Raw genomic sequence first — 21,238 nt, forward strand, 5'->3', positions numbered from 1 at the left:
CTCTCTCCTTTCCTCTTTTGCCAGGGCCAGCTCCCCCAGCCCAAGGGGTCAGAGTCAGGCCCTGTCAGGACACTCTGGAGCCCTGCTCTCCCCCTCTGCCCTTTCCCCACCATGGTCACCGCTTGCAGCCCCTCCCAGCTTTCGGCCAGTGTCTCCCAGGGAGGGACCCCAGCAGGAGTGCTCAGTACCCGAGTGCCCTGAGCCTGCTCAGGATAATTCCTCTGGGCTGTGCCCGTCTTGTCCGGGCTGCGCCCGCACTGCCAAGCAGCAGAGATGGCGGCTGAAGGCTCAGCAGGGCTCAGGCCCAGAGGCACAGCAATTACCTCCTGTGACTGTGCCTGGCATCGCTTTCCTTCCTGCAGCAGAGACACTGCTTCCTCCAGGGAATGCTGCCTTCAGCACAGCTTCTACATCCACTTCAGGAGGAAGGAAAAAGGACAGCTGGATGAGATGGAGCCATTCCCCATTGGGGAGGTGGAACCTTCAGGACGCAATGCTTGTGCAACACATTGATAAGGATCAGGAAAATGCCCAGGCCCTTGGAGCTGGGCCAGGGCCCTTCCTTCTCCGAACATCTGCCCTTTCTGATCAACCCCGAGACAGGCAATTTGCAGGGATTTCAGAGTGTGCAAGGCCCATGGGGCTATTTAGGCTCCCTGTCAGCTGATGCCAAAGGCCTTCCTGCAGAGGCTGGGGAGAAGCTGCAGCCAGGCCAGGCTGGGAAACAGCCCTGCAGGGTGTGAAGACAGCAGTGGGGCAGCCAGGCTGCCATGGATCCCTTCCTGCTGTGGTGGGCACGGCGTGTCCAGATGTGCAGAGAAAGCCCCTGGGTTGTGAGACTCAGGAGGAGGCTGAGGGAAATGCACCCACCTTGTTTTCCCTGCAGCATTTCCTTCAGCATTTGCCTCATGACCTCTAATGGCTCCAGGGTTTTCCTGTCTGCCATGTGTTTGCTGTTTTCTGTTGGAGGACCTTAACAGAAAGTAGTTCCATTTCCCAGGAGTGGATCCCACAAAAGCAGTGCTCAGCCTGTGGGGTCAGCAGTGACACACTACTCACCCCTACGATGGGAGCTGAGCTTGTGAGCGACATCCAGGCCAGGAGCTGAAGAAGCCCTCCCTGCAGACACACCCGTAACTGAAAAGCCAAAGAAACTTCAGTCACCTGGTTCTTGGCAGCCTGTCAATAATTATTTCTTGGTGGGACAGTGAGAACTTACCTGCAGGAGGTCCAGAGGGCTTCAGAACAACTTCATAGCGCCACGTCATGGGAGGAGCCTTGCCAGCAACCCCATCTAGAAGCAAACCAAGATGAGAAGAGTTTCCATTGTGCACCAGGCCTGGCTGTGGCCCTGGGCTCACGGCAGGGCTCCTGCTCGGGGCTGCTCCTGTGCCTTGGGCCTCTGGGCACTCAGGGCAGCTGTGGGAGCAGCCGCAGCGGGAGGGACCTTGGTGCACGAGTCCCATTTCCCAGGGGCTGGGAAGGAACGAGCTCCGGAGGCCTCGAAGCCGAGGTGCCTCCAGCTGTGGCTGCTGCCGGGCCGTGCAAGGGCAGGCTCTGGGGGAAGAGCTGCTGCCACACAGCCCTGCCCAGGGCTGAGCCTGGCACAGCAATTACCTCCTGTGCCTGTACCCGTGCCTGGCATCGCCTTTCTTCTTGACGCAGAGGCTGCCGATGAGTGACTGCTTCCACTGGGAAATGCTGCCTTCCACAGAAGCTCTATGTCCAGATCTTACGGAGAAAGGAAGAGAGATAGTTGGATCAGATGGAACTGTTCCCTATTTGGGTGCTGGCATCTTCAGGAGGCAATACTTGTCAACAATATGGACAAGGCTCAGGAAAAGGCCCAGGCTCTTGGGGCAGTGACAGGGCTCTCTCTTGTCCAAATCACCACCTCTCCTGATCTACCCTGAGACCAGGAAATTGCAGGGGATCTCAGGGTGTGCAAGGCCTATGGGGCACTTTGGGCTCCCAGTCAGCTGATGTCAAAGGCCTTCCTGCAGAGGCTGGGGAGAAGCTGCAGCCAGGCCGGGCTGTGAAAAAGCCCTGCAGGGCGTGACAGCAGCAGTGGGGCAGCCAGGCTGCCATGGATCCCTTCCCTCTTCGCCGGGTATAGTGTGTCCAGATGTGGAAAGAAAGACCCGGGCTGCTGAATCTCAAAAAAAGGCTGAAGGAAGTGCTCCCACCTTGTCTTCTCTGCATCATTTGTTTCAGTATTTTCTGCATGTCTTCTGATGGTTCTTGGGATTTCTTGTCTGCTCTGTCCGGGATCTTTCCCGTCGGAGGACCTTAGAGCAACAGAGTTCCATTTCCCAGCAGTGGATCCCACAAAAGCAGTGCTCGGCCTGTGGGGTCAGCAGGGACACACTACTCACCCCTGCGATGGGAGCCGGGCTTGCCTGCTGGAACCAGCACAGGAGCTGGAGAAATGCTCCCTGCAGACACACCTGTAACTCAACAGCCACAGAAGCTTCTGTCATCTCTGCTGCTCTGCACGGGCAGCCCTGAGCTGCAGGAGCAGTGAGGGGGAATTGCACAGGGCGAGGGCACACACGCGCACGGCTCTGTCCTGGCACCTGCAGCCATGCCCCCCCGGTCGAGCTTTGGGCTCTGAGCTGGCAGCTTCCCCAGGGGGAAAGGTCTTCACCTACCCTCGCCATCTCCCCGAGGCTCATCCAGGAATGTGGGTTGGGAAGCCAGATCACCTTCACCAACAGGTTCATCTGCAAAGGAAGCAGGACAGAGCAGCTCTCAGCACTGCAGGAGGTCCTCAGGCTGCCTGGGGCCAGGCAAAGGCACAAGCACAAGGCACAGCCCCAGGCCCTTCCCTTCTCTCTCTGCTCTTCTCCGTGGCTGCACAAAGCACATGGAAGGAGACAGTGGCATTGCACATGGGAAGAAGATTTAACAGCTAAATCCTTCTTTCTCCCACTGACAGCCGTCCTGTGGGATCATCAGGGCTCCAGAAAGAAGGAGGTCAAGGTTTCCAGAAACCATCAGCCTCCAGAGGAACTTAAGCAAAGTGGCACATGAGCGGGCTTCTGCCACCTTGACACTGATTATTCTGTCAGTAAAGGGACACTGAGAATTTGCCTCCGGCATCTGGGAAAGTCTTCAAACCTCCATTCACCAGCAATTCCCAATAATGCATGCCCTGATCCCCATCTGGAAGGGAGCACAGATCAGAAGCATTTCCATGGTGTACTGGGATCCCCTTCTGCCTTAGGGATCTGGGCACTGCAAGGGGGTTGGGAAAGGCTGTGGGGGCCAGATGTGAATGGACGTGGCCAAAGCTGCAGAGGGGCATGGGGAGCTCTGGGCTGGCTCTGGTCACTCTGCACACTCTTTCCACGTCCTGTGCAACATCCCTGAAGCGCTGTGCCCGCACTGCCAAGCAGCAGAGAGGGCAGCTGAAGGCTCAGCAGGGCTCAGGCCCAGAGGCACAGCAATTACCTCCTGCGACTGTGCCTGGCATCGCCTCCCTTCCTGTAGAAGAGGCTGGAACAGAACCACTGCTTCCTCTGGGAAAACCTTCCTTCTGCACAGCCTCTACTTTCATTTCTGGAGAAAGGAAAAGGGAGCGCTGGATGAGGTGGAGGCATTCCCCACTGGGGAGGTGGCACCTTCAGGAGATGGTGAAAGATGTGGTTCAGGATCAGGAAAATGGCCAGGCTCTTGGAGCTGGGCCAGAGCACTCCCTCACTGAAACACCCGCCCTGCTGATCTACCCCAAGACCGGGAAATTGCAGGGGATTTCAGAGTGTGCATGGCCAGTGGGGCATTTTGGGCTCCCAGTCAGCTGATGCCAAAGGCCTTCCTGCAGAGGCTGGGGAGAAGCTGCAGCCAGGCCAAGCAGGGAAACAGCCCTGCAGGGTGTGAGAGCTGCAGCGAGGCAGCCAGGCTGCCATGGATCCCTTCCCGCTGTGCCAGGTATGGCGTGTCCAGATGTGCAGAGAAAGCCCCTGGGTTGTGAGTCTCAGGAGGAGGCTGAGGGAAATGGAACCCCCTTGTTTTCCCTGCAGCACCTCTTTCAGCATTTGCCTCATGACTTCTAATGGCTCCAGGGTTTTCCTGTCTGCCATGTGTTTGCTGTTTTCTGTTGGAGGACCTTAACAGAAAGTAGTTCCATTTCCCAGGAGTGGATCCCACAAAAGCAGTGCTCAGCCTGTGGGGTCAGCAGTGACGCACTACTCACCCCTATGACGGGAGCTGAGCTTGTGAGCGACATCCAGGCCAGGAGCTGAAGAAGCCCTCCCTGCAGACACACCCGTAACTGAAAAGCCAAAGAAACTTCAGTCACCTGGTTCTTGGCAGCCTGTCAATAATTATTTCTTGGTGGGACAGTGAGAACTTACCTGCAGGAGGTCCAGAGGGCTTCAGAACAACTTCATAGCGCCACGTCATGGGAGGAGCCTTGCCAGCAACCCCATCTAGAAGCAAACCAAGATGAGAAGAGTTTCCAGTGTGCACCAGGCCTGGCTGTGGCCCTGGGCTCACGACAGGGCTCCTGCTCGGGGCTGCTCCTGTGCCTTGGGCCTCTGGGCACTCAGGGCAGCTGTGGGAGCAGCCGCAGCGGGAGGGACCTTGGTGCACGAGTCCCATTTCCCAGGGGCTGGGAAGGAACGAGCTCCGGAGGCCTCGAAGCCGAGGTGCCTCCAGCTGTGGCTGCTGCCGGGCCGTGCAAGGGCAGGCTCTGGGGGAAGAGCTGCTGCCACACAGCCCTGCCCAGGGCTGAGCCCGGCACCGCAATTAGGAGTTTCGGCATTTTGGGCTCCCAGTCAGCTGATGCCAAAAGCCTTCCTGCAGGGGCTGGTGAGAAGCTGCAGCCAGGCCAGGCTGGGAAACAGCCCTGCAGGGCGGGTCAGCAGCAGCGGGGCAGCCAGGCTGCCATGGATCCCTTCCCGCTGTGCCGGGCACAGCATGTGCTGATGTGCAGAGAAAGCTCCCAGATGCTTCAACTCAGGAAAAGGCTGAGGCAAGTACACGCACCATGTCTTCTCTGCATCATTTGTTTCAGTATATTCCGCACGCCTTCTGATGATTCTTGGGATTTCTTGTCTGCTCTGTCCGGGATCTTTCCCGTCGGAGGACCTTAGAGCAACAGAGTTCCATTTCCCAGCAGTGGATCCCATAAAAGCAGTGCTCGGCCTGTGGGGTCAGCAGGGACACACTACTCACCCCTGCGATGGGAGCCGGGCTTGCCTGCTGGAACCAGCACAGGAGCTGGAGAAATGCTCCCTGCAGACACACCTGTAACTCAACAGCCACAGAAGCTTCTGTCACCTCTGCTGCTCTACACGGGCAGCCCTGAGCTGCAGGAGCAGTGAGGGGGAATTGCACAGGGCGAGGGCACACACGCGCACGGCTCTGTCCTGGCACCTGCAGCCATGCCCCCCCGGTCGAGCTTTGGGCTCTGAGCTGGCAGCTTCCCCGGGGGAAAGGTCTTCACCTACCCTCGCCATCTCCCCGAGGCTCATCCCAGAATGTGGGTTGGGAAGCCAGATCACCTTCACCAACAGGTTCATCTGTAAAGGAAGCAGGACAGAGCAGCTCTCAGCACTGCAGGAGATCCTCAGGCTGCCTGGGACCTGCGAGGAGGCGTGCAAAGCACAGCCCCGGGGCATAGTCCTGGGCCCTTCCCTTCCCTCTCTGCTCTTCTCCATGGCTGCAGAGAGCACATGGAAGGAGACCGTGGCATTGCACGTGGCAAGAGGATGTACAGTTAAATGCTCCCTCCTCCCACTGACTGTGATCCTGTGGGATCATCAGGGCTCCAGAAGGGAGCAGGGCAATGTTTCCAGAAACCATCAACCTTGATTTGATCTTAAGGGAAATGGCACATGTATGAGCTCTTGCCACAGTGACACTGCTTATTCTATCCGGAAAGGGCCATTGAGAACTTGCCTCCAGCATTCTCCGCGAATTTTAAGCCAGATTCCACCAGGGCTTCCAGGTAATCCATGTCACGATCCCAGTCTAGAAGGGAGCACAGGTCAGAAGCATTTCCGTGGTGTGCTGGGATTCCCTTCTGCCTTAGGGAACTGGGCAGTGCAAGGGGCTCGGGTAAGGGTGTGGGAGCCAGATGTGAATGGACATGGCCAACACTGGGTGTTCTCTCCCTCCCACAGAGGAAAGCCTCCCTAAAGCTTTATGGAAAACCATCCCCAAGGCTTCGTGGGGAGAAGGGAGCGCTGTCCTGGGAAAGGGGAGCCAGGCGGCCGGCTCACCTGCTCCCTTCCCTCGCCATGGAGCTGCCTGGGCAGCCCTGGGAGGGAGGGCCACTGCCAGGAGGAGCAGGAGGAAGAGGCGCAGAGCAAGGGCCATGGTGCCTTGCCCTGTGCCAGTCCCGCAGCTCTTGCTGCCGCCGCTGTCCTGACGCCGCTGTCCCGACGCCGCTGTCCCAATGTCAGCACCACTGCCGCCGCCGCCGCCGCCGCTGCTGCTGCTGCTGCCGCAACGGTTGTGCTCAAGGACTGACTGCTCGGTGGCTGTGGTGCTGTGCAACCACGGGTCTCTGGGACCTCTGTGACCTCAGAGCCTGCTGTGACCTCAGCCTGCTGTCAGCCCAGAGCCTGCTGTGACCTCATGGCCTTAGCTGTGCCCCCAGAGCGTACCCCCATCTGTACGAATGGGCTGCCCTGACTGTAAATGGTTTGCTTCATCAAAGGCCATTGCTTAGCAAAACCTTTTGTTTTGCCTGCTGACACTGCTGGTCAGGCTGTGTTCCTGGAGATGCTCCTGATGGCTTCCTGTAGCAATGGGGAGCAAAGAGACACCTACCCCCTTATGCGTCCCACAGAGATCGCTTTATTATAGAAATCACCCCCCTTTTATACCTTTCATCTCAATGAGACAAAACCAAAACTTTAGAGAAGATGGGCACCCATTGGCTGGCTCAGCTGCCGTCTGCCCATGCGTCTTTTCCCCCAGTCTGCTCCCCATTCATACGCTGTCCACACGTTCCTCCTCATTCCTGCCTCTCACTTCTCAGCCAACTTCCAGCCGTCCAGCCTGCAGCTGAGCCTTCCCCACAGGGATTTCTGCTGAACATAACCCTTAGCAACTTGAACAATTACAATCCCATATCCCACAGCTTCCCTCTTTTCCTGGGCATGCTGCTGGCGGAGGTCCAGGCGCAGATGATGCCACTGAAGGAGATGTGCCCTCAGCCCAGGGATGCTCAGCATGGGCTCCCCCAGCCCCTCGGGGCCCCGCTGCTGGTCACAGCAGCCCCTGCCTGGCTCCTGCCTGCCCGCACCGTGGGCATCCATGGCTGCTCCTGGACATGGAGCTCAGCCAGTGCTGCTGCCGTGTGGGCTTTGCTGGTGGTACTACTCGGACACTGGGGTGACAGCTCCATCGCTCCATCTCTTTATTGGAACAGAAGAATGGGCCATCACCTACCCCTGGGGGGGGGGGGGGGGGGGGGAGGGGGGGGTTCACCTTCAGTGTTGTTTAGAGGGTAGGGCCAGGGGGCTTAGGGGGCTGGGTTGATGCTGGGGTCTCTAGAAGAACATGGGAATGAGCTGGGACGGGGCAAAGGGAGATCAAAAAAGGGAGTGAAGGCAGCTTGGGGATACCCATGGGGAGAAGAGATGGCAGGGGGATCTAGAGGGTCACAGGAGGTTCCCTCATAGATGGCCATTTTGGGGTCTTCTTCTCAGAGCTCCTGTAAGGGCTGCCCAGGAGCCCTCTGCTGGAGGAGCTGCTCCATTGGTCCGAGCGCCAGGTGTAGCCTCCAGCTTTCATCTGCTGTCCAGAGGCGCTCCTGTGGAGAGAGGAGTGTCTGAGGCCCCAGCTGCCGCTGGCACACAGGGACCCTCCTGCACAGCAGGGCCCAGAGCTGGCAAGGCTCCCCAGCACGGCTGGAGCTGCTGGCACACCTTGGCCCAGCTGGACAGCTGCCCCTCAAGGCCCCGGCCAGCAGGGGATGGCTCTGGGCAGGGTCCCTGGCCAGGAGCGGGCCCCAGAGCGCGTCTGCCTTCCAAGGGCAATCTGGTCCCTGCTCTTTCTCCTCCCCGCCTTGCTTTGCCTCTGCCCGCTGCTCCTGGGGCTGCTCTTGGCCCCGCAGCCTCAGTGGGAGCCAGCACTGGCTGCAGCCCCAGTGGGCTCCCCTGGACAAGGCCCAGCAATGAAGAGGCCAATGAAAGCACCGGGCAGCAGCAGAACCCTCAGCAGAGTTATGTGGACAACCACTGACCAGCCACAATTCTACAGCAACTCACTGAGAATGGTTCCTGTCTACAAGCAGCCATCCAATGAAGCTGTCTGAGGGGAAGAGCAACAAAACACTCACCGTTTTCTCTTCCAGCAATACCAGATTCCAACAGAGCACAACATGAAGATGAGTGCCCCAGCAGCCACGATGGCCATTAACTCAAGTAAACAGCGTGTTCCGTGACAGACACCGCTTCCAATGCCCTTCTGGGAATCGGGAACACGTGTTGAGGTGCCGGCTGCATCTGTGAGAGCAATGGGGAGCGTGAGCCCGGGCTCTGCTCCACTGCTGAGCTGGCAGCTCGCTGGACACGGCCAGGATGTTGTCTGCTTCCCCCAGAGCTGGGGCCTGCAGGCACCTTGGCACCCCTTGGCACAGGCTGTGCCACCCAACAAAGCCCAGAGGGCCGGGAGGAGAGCCCGGGGATGGCGCAGCTGCTTGGGCAGTCGCTCCTTCCAGGGAGCCGGGCCCACCCATCCCTGAGCAGCCAGTGCCAGCCCCGACCCTGCCTGCCCCGTGACAGCTCCCCCAGCCCAAGGGGACAGAGTCAGGGCCTGTCAGGACACAGGGCAGCCCCTGCCCAGCCGGGAGTCAGGGCTGGCTGTAGCCCTGGGCTCACAACAGGGCTCCCGCTCGGGGCTGCTCCTGTGCCTTGGGCCTCTGGGCACTCAGGGCAGCTGTGGGAGGAGCTGCAGTGGGAGGGACCTTGGTGCACGAGTCCCATTTCCCAGGGGCTGGGAAGGAACGAGCTCCGGAGGCCTCGAAGCCGAGGCGCCTCCAGCTGTGGCTGCTGCCGGGCCGTGCAAGGGCAGGCTCTGGGGGAAGAGCTGCTGCCACACAGCCCTGCCCAGGGCTGAGCCTGGCACAGCAATTACCTCCTGTGCCTGTACCCGTGCCTGGCATCGCCTTTCTTCTTGACGCAGAGGCTGCCGATGAGTGACTGCTTCCACTGGGAAATGCTGCCTTCCACAGAAGCTCTATGTCCAGATCTTACGGAGAAAGGAAGAGAGATAGTTGGATCAGATGGAACTGTTCCCTATTTGGGTGCTGGCATCTTCAGGAGGCAATACTTGTCAACAATATGGACAAGGCTCAGGAAAAGGCCCAGGCTCTTGGGGCAGTGACAGGGCTCTCTCTTGTCCAAATCACCACCTCTCCTGATCTACCCTGAGACCAGGAAATTGCAGGGGATCTCAGGGTGTGCAAGGCCTATGGGGCACTTTGGGCTCCCAGTCAGCTGATGTCAAAGGCCTTCCTGCAGAGGCTGGGGAGAAGCTGCAGCCAGGCCGGGCTGTGAAAAAGCCCTGCAGGGCGTGACAGCAGCAGTGGGGCAGCCAGGCTGCCATGGATCCCTTCCCTCTTCGCCGGGTATAGTGTGTCCAGATGTGGAAAGAAAGACCCGGGCTGCTGAATCTCAAAAAAAGGCTGAAGGAAGTGCTCCCACCTTGTCTTCTCTGCATCATTTGTTTCAGTATTTTCTGCATGTCTTCTGATGGTTCTTGGGATTTCTTGTCTGCTCTGTCCGGGATCTTTCCCGTCGGAGGACCTTAGAGCAACAGAGTTCCATTTCCCAGCAGTGGATCCCACAAAAGCAGTGCTCGGCCTGTGGGGTCAGCAGGGACACACTACTCACCCCTGCGATGGGAGCCGGGCTTGCCTGCTGGAACCAGCACAGGAGCTGGAGAAATGCTCCCTGCAGACACACCTGTAACTCAACAGCCACAGAAGCTTCTGTCATCTCTGCTGCTCTGCACGGGCAGCCCTGAGCTGCAGGAGCAGTGAGGGGGAATTGCACAGGGCGAGGGCACACACGCGCACGGCTCTGTCCTGGCACCTGCAGCCATGCCCCCCCGGTCGAGCTTTGGGCTCTGAGCTGGCAGCTTCCCCAGGGGGAAAGGTCTTCACCTACCCTCGCCATCTCCCCGAGGCTCATCCAGGAATGTGGGTTGGGAAGCCAGATCACCTTCACCAACAGGTTCATCTGCAAAGGAAGCAGGACAGAGCAGCTCTCAGCACTGCAGGAGGTCCTCAGGCTGCCTGGGGCCAGGCAAAGGCACAAGCACAAGGCACAGCCCCAGGCCCTTCCCTTCTCTCTCTGCTCTTCTCCGTGGCTGCACAAAGCACATGGAAGGAGACAGTGGCATTGCACATGGGAAGAAGATTTAACAGCTAAATCCTTCTTTCTCCCACTGACAGCCGTCCTGTGGGATCATCAGGGCTCCAGAAAGAAGGAGGTCAAGGTTTCCAGAAACCATCAGCCTTCAGAGGAAGCATCGCGAGCGCTACCAACATCAGCTTCAGAGGAACTTAAGCAAAGTGGCACATGAGCGGGCTTCTGCCACCCTTGACACTGATTATTCTGTCAGTAAAGGGACACTGAGAATTTGCCTCCGGCATCTGGGAAAGTCTTCAAACCTCCATTCACCAGCAATTCCCAATAATGCATGCCCTGATCCCCATCTGGAAGGGAGCACAGATCAGAAGCATTTCCATGGTGTACTGGGATCCCCTTCTGCCTTAGGGATCTGGGCACTGCAAGGGGGTTGGGAAAGGCTGTGGGGGCCAGATGTGAATGGACGTGGCCAAAGCTGCAGAGGGGCATGGGGAGCTCTGGGCTGGCTCTGGTCACTCTGCACACTCTTTCCACGTCCTGTGCAACATCCCTGAAGCGCTGTGCCCGCACTGCCAAGCAGCAGAGAGGGCAGCTGAAGGCTCAGCAGGGCTCAGGCCCAGAGGCACAGCAATTACCTCCTGCGACTGTGCCTGGCATTGCCTCCCTTCCTGTAGAAGAGGCTGGAACAGAACCACTGCTTCCTCTGGGAAAACCTTCCTTCTGCACAGCCTCTACTTTCATTTCTGGAGAAAGGAAAAGGGAGCGCTGGATGAGGTGGAGGCATTCCCCACTGGGGAGGTGGCACCTTCAGGAGATGGTGAAAGATGTGGTTCAGGATCAGGAAAATGGCCAGGCTCTTGGAGCTGGGCCAGAGCACTCCCTCACTGAAACACCCGCCCTGCTGATCTACCCCAAGACCGGGAAATTGCAGGGGATTTCAGAGTGTGCATGGCCAGTGGGGCATTTTGGGCTCCCAGTCAGCTGATGCCAAAGGCCTTCCTGCAGAGGCTGGGGAGAAGCTGCAGCCAGGCCAAGCAGGGAAACAGCCCTGCAGGGTGTGAGAGCTGCAGCGAGGCAGCCAGGCTGCCATGGATCCCTTCCCGCTGTGCCAGGTATGGCGTGTCCAGATGTGCAGAGAAAGCCCCTGGGTTGTGAGTCTCAGGAGGAGGCTGAGGGAAATGGAACCCCCTTGTTTTCCCTGCAGCACCTCTTTCAGCATTTGCCTCATGACTTCTAATGGCTCCAGGGTTTTCCTGTCTGCCATGTGTTTGCTGTTTTCTGTTGGAGGACCTTAACAGAAAGTAGTTCCATTTCCCAGGAGTGGATCCCACAAAAGCAGTGCTCAGCCTGTGGGGTCAGCAGTGACGCACTACTCACCCCTATGACGGGAGCTGAGCTTGTGAGCGACATCCAGGCCAGGAGCTGAAGAAGCCCTCCCTGCAGACACACCCGTAACTGAAAAGCCAAAGAAACTTCAGTCACCTGGTTCTTGGCAGCCTGTCAATAATTATTTCTTGGTGGGACAGTGAGAACTTACCTGCAGGAGGTCCAGAGGGCTTCAGAACAACTTCATAGCGCCACGTCATGGGAGGAGCCTTGCCAGCAACCCCATCTAGAAGCAAACCAAGATGAGAAGAGTTTCCAGTGTGCACCAGGCCTGGCTGTGGCCCTGGGCTCACGACAGGGCTCCTGCTCGGGGCTGCTCCTGTGCCTTGGGCCTCTGGGCACTCAGGGCAGCTGTGGGAGCAGCCGCAGCGGGAGGGACCTTGGTGCACGAGTCCCATTTCCCAGGGGCTGGGAAGGAACGAGCTCCGGAGGCCTCGAAGCCGAGGTGCCTCCAGCTGTGGCTGCTGCCGGGCCGTGCAAGGGCAGGCTCTGGGGGAAGAGCTGCTGCCACACAGCCCTGCCCAGGGCTGAGCCTGGCACAGCAATTACCTCCTGTGCCTGTACCCGTGCCTGGCATCGCCTTTCTTCTTGACGCAGAGGCTGCCGATGAGTGACTGCTTCCACTGGGAAATGCTGCCTTCCACAGAAGCTCTATGTCCAGATCTTACGGAGAAAGGAAGAGAGATAGTTGGATCAGATGGAACTGTTCCCTATTTGGGTGCTGGCATCTTCAGGAGGCAATACTTGTCAACAATATGGACAAGGCTCAGGAAAAGGCCCAGGCTCTTGGGGCAGTGACAGGGCTCTCTCTTGTCCAAATCACCACCTCTCCTGATCTACCCTGAGACCAGGAAATTGCAGGGGATCTCAGGGTGTGCAAGGCCTATGGGGCACTTTGGGCTCCCAGTCAGCTGATGTCAAAGGCCTTCCTGCAGAGGCTGGGGAGAAGCTGCAGCCAGGCCGGGCTGTGAAAAAGCCCTGCAGGGCGTGACAGCAGCAGTGGGGCAGCCAGGCTGCCATGGATCCCTTCCCTCTTCGCCGGGTATAGTGTGTCCAGATGTGGAAAGAAAGACCCGGGCTGCTGAATCTCAAAAAAAGGCTGAAGGAAGTGCTCCCACCTTGTCTTCTCTGCATCATTTGTTTCAGTATTTTCTGCATGTCTTCTGATGGTTCTTGGGATTTCTTGTCTGCTCTGTCCGGGATCTTTCCCGTCGGAGGACCTTAAGAGAAACAAGTTCCATTTTCCAGGAGTGGATCCCACAAAAGCAGTGCTCGGCCTGTGGGGTCAGCAGGGACACACTACTCACCCCTGCGATGGGAGCCGGGCTTGCCTGCTGGAACCAGCACAGGAGCTGGAGAAATGCTCCCTGCAGACACACCTGTAACTCAACAGCCACAGAAGCTTCTGTCATCTCTGCTGCTCTGCACGGGCAGCCCTGAGCTGCAGGAGCAGTGAGGGGGAATTGCACAGGGCGAGGGCACACACGCGCACGGCTCTGTCCTGGCACCTGCAGCCATGCCCCCCCGGTCGAGCTTTGGGCTCTGAGCTGGCAGCTTCCCCAGGGGGAAAGGTCTTCACCTACCCTCGCCATCTCCCCGAGGCTCATCCAGGAATGTGGGTTGGGAAGCCAGATCACCTTCACCAACAGGTTCATCTGCAAAGGAAGCAGGACAGAGCAGCTCTCAGCACTGCAGGAGGTCCTCAGGCTGCCTGGGACCTGCGAGGAGGCGTGCAAAGCACAGCCCCGGGGCATAGTCCCGGGCCCTTCCCTTCCCTCTCTGCTCTTCTCCATGGCTGCAGAGAGCACATGGAAGGAGACAGTGGCATTGCACGTGGCAAGAGGATGTACAGTTAAATGCTCCTTCCTCCCACTGACTGTGATCCTGTGGGATCATCAGGGCTCCAGAAGGGAGCAGGGCAATGTTTCCAGAAACCATCAACCTTGATTTGATCTTAAGGGAAATGGCACATGTATGAGCTCTTGTTGAGAACTTGCCTCCAGCATTCTCTGCGAATTTTAAGCCATATTCTACCAGGGCTTCCAGGTAATCCATGTCACGATCCCAGTCTAGAAGGGAGCACAGGTCAGAAGCATTTCCCTGGTGTGTTGGGATTCCCTTCTGCCTTAGGGGACTGGGCAGTGCAAGGGGCTCGGGTAAGGGTGTGAGAGCCAGATGGGAATGGACATGGCCAAAGCTGCAGAGGGGCCTGGGGAGCTCTGGGCTGGCTCCTGGTCACTCTCCACCCTCTTTGCAGGCCCTGTGCAACATCTCTGCACAGGAAATTGGGGCAGCCCAGGGCCCACTGGGTGTTCTCTCTCTTGCGCAGAGGAAACACTCCCTAAAGCCCTGGCGAAAAACTGTAGCAGGCAGTGCCACAACCTTGCCTCTGTCCTTCCTGCCCTCCCTCCCTCCCTCCCTCCCTCTCTCCTTTCCTCTTTTGCCAGGGCCAGCTCCCCCAGCCCAAGGGGTCAGAGTCAGGCCCTGTCAGGACACTCTGGAGCCCTGCTCTCCCCCTCTGCCCTTTCCCCACCATGGTCACCGCTTGCAGCCCCTCCCAGCTTTCGGCCAGTGTCTCCCAGGGAGGGACCCCAGCAGGAGTGCTCAGTACCCGAGTGCCCTGAGCCTGCTCAGGATAATTCCTCTGGGCTGTGCCCGTCTTGTCCGGGCTGCGCCCGCACTGCCAAGCAGCAGAGATGGCGGCTGAAGGCTCAGCAGGGCTCAGGCCCAGAGGCACAGCAATTACCTCCTGTGACTGTGCCTGGCATCGCTTTCCTTCCTGCAGCAGAGACACTGCTTCCTCCAGGGAATGCTGCCTTCAGCACAGCTTCTACATCCACTTCAGGAGGAAGGAAAAAGGACAGCTGGATGAGATGGAGCCATTCCCCATTGGGGAGGTGGAACCTTCAGGACGCAATGCTTGTGCAACACATTGATAAGGATCAGGAAAATGCCCAGGCCCTTGGAGCTGGGCCAGGGCCCTTCCTTCTCCGAACATCTGCCCTTTCTGATCAACCCCGAGACAGGCAATTTGCAGGGATTTCAGAGTGTGCAAGGCCCATGGGGCTATTTAGGCTCCCTGTCAGCTGATGCCAAAGGCCTTCCTGCAGAGGCTGGGGAGAAGCTGCAGCCAGGCCAGGCTGGGAAACAGCCCTGCAGGGTGTGAAGACAGCAGTGGGGCAGCCAGGCTGCCATGGATCCCTTCCTGCTGTGGTGGGCACGGCGTGTCCAGATGTGCAGAGAAAGCCCCTGGGTTGTGAGACTCAGGAGGAGGCTGAGGGAAATGCACCCACCTTGTTTTCCCTGCAGCATTTCCTTCAGCATTTGCCTCATGACCTCTAATGGCTCCAGGGTTTTCCTGTCTGCCATGTGTTTGCTGTTTTCTGTTGGAGGACCTTAACAGAAAGTAGTTCCATTTCCCAGGAGTGGATCCCACAAAAGCAGTGCTCAGCCTGTGGGGTCAGCAGTGACGCACTACTCACCCCTACGATGGGAGCTGAGCTTGTGAGCGACATCCAGGCCAGGAGCTGAAGAAGCCCTCCCTGCAGACACACCCGTAACTGAAAAGCCAAAGAAACTTCAGTCACCTGGTTCTTGGCAGCCTGTCAATAATTATTTCTTGGTGGGACAGTGAGAACTTACCTGCAGGAGGTCCAGAGGGCTTCAGAACAACTTCATAGCGCCACGTCATGGGAGGAGCCTTGCCAGCAACCCCATCTAGAAGCAAACCAAGATGAGAAGAGTTTCCATTGTGCACCAGGCCTGGCTGTGGCCCTGGGCTCACGGCAGGGCTCCTGCTCGGGGCTGCTCCTGTGCCTTGGGCCTCTGGGCACTCAGGGCAGCTGTGGGAGCAGCCGCAGCGGGAGGGACCTTGGTGCACGAGTCCCATTTCCCAGGGGCTGGGAAGGAACGAGCTCCGGAGGCCTCGAAGCCGAGGTGCCTCCAGCTGTGGCTGCTGCCGGGCCGTGCAAGGGCAGGCTCTGGGGGAAGAGCTGCTGCCACACAGCCCTGCCCAGGGCTGAGCCTGGCACAGCAATTACCTCCTGTGCCTGTACCCGTGCCTGGCATCGCCTTTCTTCTTGACGCAGAGGCTGCCGATGAGTGACTGCTTCCACTGGGAAATGCCGCCTTCCACAGAAGCTCTATGTCCAGATCTTACGGAGAAAGGAAGAGAGATAGTTGGATCAGATGGAACTGTTCCCTATTTGGGTGCTGGCATCTTCAGGAGGCAATACTTGTCAACAATATGGACAAGGCTCAGGAAAAGGCCCAGGCTCTTGGGGCAGTGACAGGGCTCTCTCTTGTCCAAATCACCACCTCTCCTGATCTACCCTGAGACCAGGAAATTGCAGGGGATCTCAGGGTGTGCAAGGCCTATGGGGCACTTTGGGCTCCCAGTCAGCTGATGTCAAAGGCCTTCCTGCAGAGGCTGGGGAGAAGCTGCAGCCAGGCCGGGCTGTGAAAAAGCCCTGCAGGGCGTGACAGCAGCAGTGGGGCAGCCAGGCTGCCATGGATCCCTTCCCTCTTCGCCGGGTATAGTGTGTCCAGATGTGGAAAGAAAGACCCGGGCTGCTGAATCTCAAAAAAAGGCTGAAGGAAGTGCTCCCACCTTGTCTTCTCTGCATCATTTGTTTCAGTATTTTCTGCATGTCTTCTGATGGTTCTTGGGATTTCTTGTCTGCTCTGTCCGGGATCTTTCCCGTCGGAGGACCTTAGAGCAACAGAGTTCCATTTCCCAGCAGTGGATCCCACAAAAGCAGTGCTCGGCCTGTGGGGTCAGCAGGGACACACTACTCACCCCTGCGATGGGAGCCGGGCTTGCCTGCTGGAACCAGCACAGGAGCTGGAGAAATGCTCCCTGCAGACACACCTGTAACTCAACAGCCACAGAAGCTTCTGTCATCTCTGCTGCTCTGCACGGGCAGCCCTGAGCTGCAGGAGCAGTGAGGGGGAATTGCACAGGGCGAGGGCACACACGCGCACGGCTCTGTCCTGGCACCTGCAGCCATGCCCCCCCGGTCGAGCTTTGGGCTCTGAGCTGGCAGCTTCCCCAGGGGGAAAGGTCTTCACCTACCCTCGCCATCTCCCCGAGGCTCATCCAGGAATGTGGGTTGGGAAGCCAGATCACCTTCACCAACAGGTTCATCTGCAAAGGAAGCAGGACAGAGCAGCTCTCAGCACTGCAGGAGGTCCTCAGGCTGCCTGGGGCCAGGCAAAGGCACAAGCACAAGGCACAGCCCCAGGCCCTTCCCTTCTCTCTCTGCTCTTCTCCGTGGCTGCACAAAGCACATGGAAGGAGACAGTGGCATTGCACATGGGAAGAAGATTTAACAGCTAAATCCTTCTTTCTCCCACTGACAGCCGTCCTGTGGGATCATCAGGGCTCCAGAAAGAAGGAGGTCAAGGTTTCCAGAAACCATCAGCCTTCAGAGGAACTTAAGCAAAGTGGCACATGAGCGGGCTTCTGCCACCTTGACACTGATTATTCTGTCAGTAAAGGGACACTGAGAATTTGCCTCCGGCATCTGGGAAAGTCTTCAAACCTCCATTCACCAGCAATTCCCAATAATGCATGCCCTGATCCCCATCTGGAAGGGAGCACAGATCAGAAGCATTTCCATGGTGTACTGGGATCCCCTTCTGCCTTAGGGATCTGGGCACTGCAAGGGGGTTGGGAAAGGCTGTGGGGGCCAGATGTGAATGGACGTGGCCAAAGCTGCAGAGGGGCATGGGGAGCTCTGGGCTGGCTCTGGTCACTCTGCACACTCTTTCCACGTCCTGTGCAACATCCCTGAAGCGCTGTGCCCGCACTGCCAAGCAGCAGAGAGGGCAGCTGAAGGCTCAGCAGGGCTCAGGCCCAGAGGCACAGCAATTACCTCCTGCGACTGTGCCTGGCATCGCCTCCCTTCCTGTAGAAGAGGCTGGAACAGAACCACTGCTTCCTCTGGGAAAACCTTCCTTCTGCACAGCCTCTACTTTCATTTCTGGAGAAAGGAAAAGGGAGCGCTGGATGAGGTGGAGGCATTCCCCACTGGGGAGGTGGCACCTTCAGGAGATGGTGAAAGATGTGGTTCAGGATCAGGAAAATGGCCAGGCTCTTGGAGCTGGGCCAGAGCACTCCCTCACTGAAACACCCGCCCTGCTGATCTACCCCAAGACCGGGAAATTGCAGGGGATTTCAGAGTGTGCATGGCCAGTGGGGCATTTTGGGCTCCCAGTCAGCTGATGCCAAAGGCCTTCCTGCAGAGGCTGGGGAGAAGCTGCAGCCAGGCCAAGCAGGGAAACAGCCCTGCAGGGTGTGAGAGCTGCAGCGAGGCAGCCAGGCTGCCATGGATCCCTTCCCGCTGTGCCAGGTATGGCGTGTCCAGATGTGCAGAGAAAGCCCCTGGGTTGTGAGTCTCAGGAGGAGGCTGAGGGAAATGGAACCCCCTTGTTTTCCCTGCAGCACCTCTTTCAGCATTTGCCTCATGACTTCTAATGGCTCCAGGGTTTTCCTGTCTGCCATGTGTTTGCTGTTTTCTGTTGGAGGACCTTAACAGAAAGTAGTTCCATTTCCCAGGAGTGGATCCCACAAAAGCAGTGCTCAGCCTGTGGGGTCAGCAGTGACGCACTACTCACCCCTATGACGGGAGCTGAGCTTGTGAGCGACATCCAGGCCAGGAGCTGAAGAAGCCCTCCCTGCAGACACACCCGTAACTGAAAAGCCAAAGAAACTTCAGTCACCTGGTTCTTGGCAGCCTGTCAATAATTATTTCTTGGTGGGACAGTGAGAACTTACCTGCAGGAGGTCCAGAGGGCTTCAGAACAACTTCATAGCGCCACGTCATGGGAGGAGCCTTGCCAGCAACCCCATCTAGAAGCAAACCAAGATGAGAAGAGTTTCCATTGTGCACCAGGCCTGGCTGTGGCCCTGGGCTCACGGCAGGCCTCCTGCTCGGGGCTGCTCCTGTGCCTTGGGCCTCTGGGCACTCAGGGCAGCTGTGGGAGCAGCCGCAGTGGGAGGGACCTTGGTGCACGAGTCCCATTTCCCAGGGGCTGGGAAGGAACGAGCTCCGGAGGCCTCGAAGCCGAGGTGCCTCCAGCTGTGGCTGCTGCCGGGCCGTGCAAGGGCAGGCTCTGGGGGAAGAGCTGCTGCCACACAGCCCTGCCCAGGGCTGAGCCCGGCACCGCAATTAGGAGTTTCGGCATTTTGGGCTCCCAGTCAGCTGATGCCAAAGGCCTTCCTGCAGAGGCTGGGGAGAAGCTGCAGCCAGGCCAGGCTGGGAAACAGCCCTGCAGGGCGGGTCAGCAGCAGCGGGGCAGCCCGGCTGCCATGGATCCCTTCCCGCTGTGCCGGGCACAGCATGTGCTGATGTGCAGAGAAAGCTCCCAGATGCTTCAACTCAGGAAAAGGCTGAGGCAAGTACACGCACCATGTCTTCTCTGCATCATTTGTTTCAGTATATTCCGCACGCCTTCTGATGATTCTTGGGATTTCTTGTCTGCTCTGTCCGGGATCTTTCCCGTCGGAGGACCTTAGAGCAACAGAGTTCCATTTCCCAGCAGTGGATCCCATAAAAGCAGTGCTCGGCCTGTGGGGTCAGCAGGGACACACTACTCACCCCTGCGATGGGAGCCGGGCTTGCCTGCTGGAACCAGCACAGGAGCTGGAGAAATGCTCCCTGCAGACACACCTGTAACTCAACAGCCACAGAAGCTTCTGTCATCTCTGCTGCTCTGCACGGGCAGCCCTGAGCTGCAGGAGCAGTGAGGGGGAATTGCACAGGGCGAGGGCACAGACACGCACGGCTCTGTCCTGGCACCTGCAGCCATGCCCCCCCGGTCGAGCTTTGGGCTCTGAGCTGGCAGCTTCCCCGGGGGAAAGGTCTTCACCTACCCTCGCCATCTCCCCGAGGCTCATCCAGGAATGTGGGTTGGGAAGCCAGATCACCTTCACCAACAGGTTCATCTGCAAAGGAAGCAGGACAGAGCAGCTCCCAGCACTGCAGGAGATCCTCAGGCTGCCTGGGACCTGCGAGGAGGCGTGCAAAGCACAGCTCCGGGGCATAGTCCTGGGCCCTTCCCTTCCCTCTCTGCTCTTCTCCGTGGCTGCAGAGAGCACATGGAAGGAGACAGTGGCATTGCACGTGGCAAGAGGATGTACAGTTAAATGCTCCTTCCTCCCACTGACTGTGATCCTGTGGGATCATCAGGGCTCCAGAAGGGAGCAGGGCAATGTTTCCAGAAACCATCAACCTTGATTTGATCTTAAGGGAAATGGCACATGTATGAGCTCTTGCCACAGTGACACTGCTTATTCTATCCGGAAAGGGCCATTGAGAACTTGCCTCCAGCATTCTCCGCGAATTTTAAGCCAGATTCCACCAGGGCTTCCAGGTAATCCATGTCACGATCCCAGTCTAGAAGGGAGCACAGGTCAGAAGCATTTCCGTGGTGTGTTGGGATTCCCTTCTGCCTTAGGGAACTGGGCAGTGCAAGGGGCTCGGGTAAGGGTGTGGGAGCCAGATGTGAATGGACATGGCCAACACTGGGTGTTCTCTCCCTCCCACAGAGGAAAGCCTCCCTAAAGCTTTATGGAAAACCATCCCCAAGGCTTCGTGGGGAGAAGGGAGCGCTGTCCTGGGAAAGGGGAGCCAGGCGGCCGGCTCACCTGCTCCCTTCCCTCGCCATGGAGCTGCCTGGGCAGCCCTGGGAGGGAGGGCCACTGCCAGGAGGAGCAGGAGGAAGAGGCGCAGAGCAAGGGCCATGGTGCCTTGCCCTGTGCCAGTCCCGCAGCTCTTGCTGCCGCCGCTGTCCTGACGCCGCTGTCCCGACGCCGCTGTCCCAATGTCAGCACCACTGCCGCCGCCGCCGCCGCCGCTGCTGCTGCTGCTGCCGCAACGGTTGTGCTCAAGGACTGACTGCTCGGTGGCTGTGGTGCTGTGCAACCACGGGTCTCTGGGACCTCTGTGACCTCAGAGCCTGCTGTGACCTCAGCCTGCTGTCAGCCCAGAGCCTGCTGTGACCTCATGGCCTTAGCTGTGCCCCCAGAGCGTACCGCCATCTGTACGAATGGGCTGCCCTGACTGTAAATGGTTTGCTTCATCAAAGGCCATTGCTTAGCAAAACCTTTTGTTTTGCCTGCTGACACTGCTGGTCAGGCTGTGTCCCTGGAGATGCTCCTGATGGCTTCCTGTAGCAATGGGGAGCAAAGAGACACCTACCCCCTTATGCGTCCCACAGAGATCACTTTATTATAGAAATCACCCCCCTTTTATACCTTTCATCTCAATGAGACAAAACCAAAACTTTAGAGAAGATGGGCACCCATTGGCTGGCTCAGCTGCCGTCTGCCCATGCGTCTTTTCCCCCAGTCTGCTCCCCATTCATACGCTGTCCACACGTTCCTCCTCATTCCTGCCTCTCACTTCTCAGCCAACTTCCAGCCGTCCAGCCTGCAGCTGAGCCTTCCCCACAGGGATTTCTGCTGAACATAACCCTTAGCAACTTGAACAATTACAATCCCATATCCCACAGCTTCC

Source organism: Sturnus vulgaris, chromosome 11 (assembly GCF_052056855.1).
Source record: "Sturnus vulgaris isolate bStuVul1 chromosome 11, bStuVul1.hap1, whole genome shotgun sequence".
Taxonomy (NCBI): Eukaryota; Metazoa; Chordata; class Aves; order Passeriformes; family Sturnidae; genus Sturnus; species Sturnus vulgaris.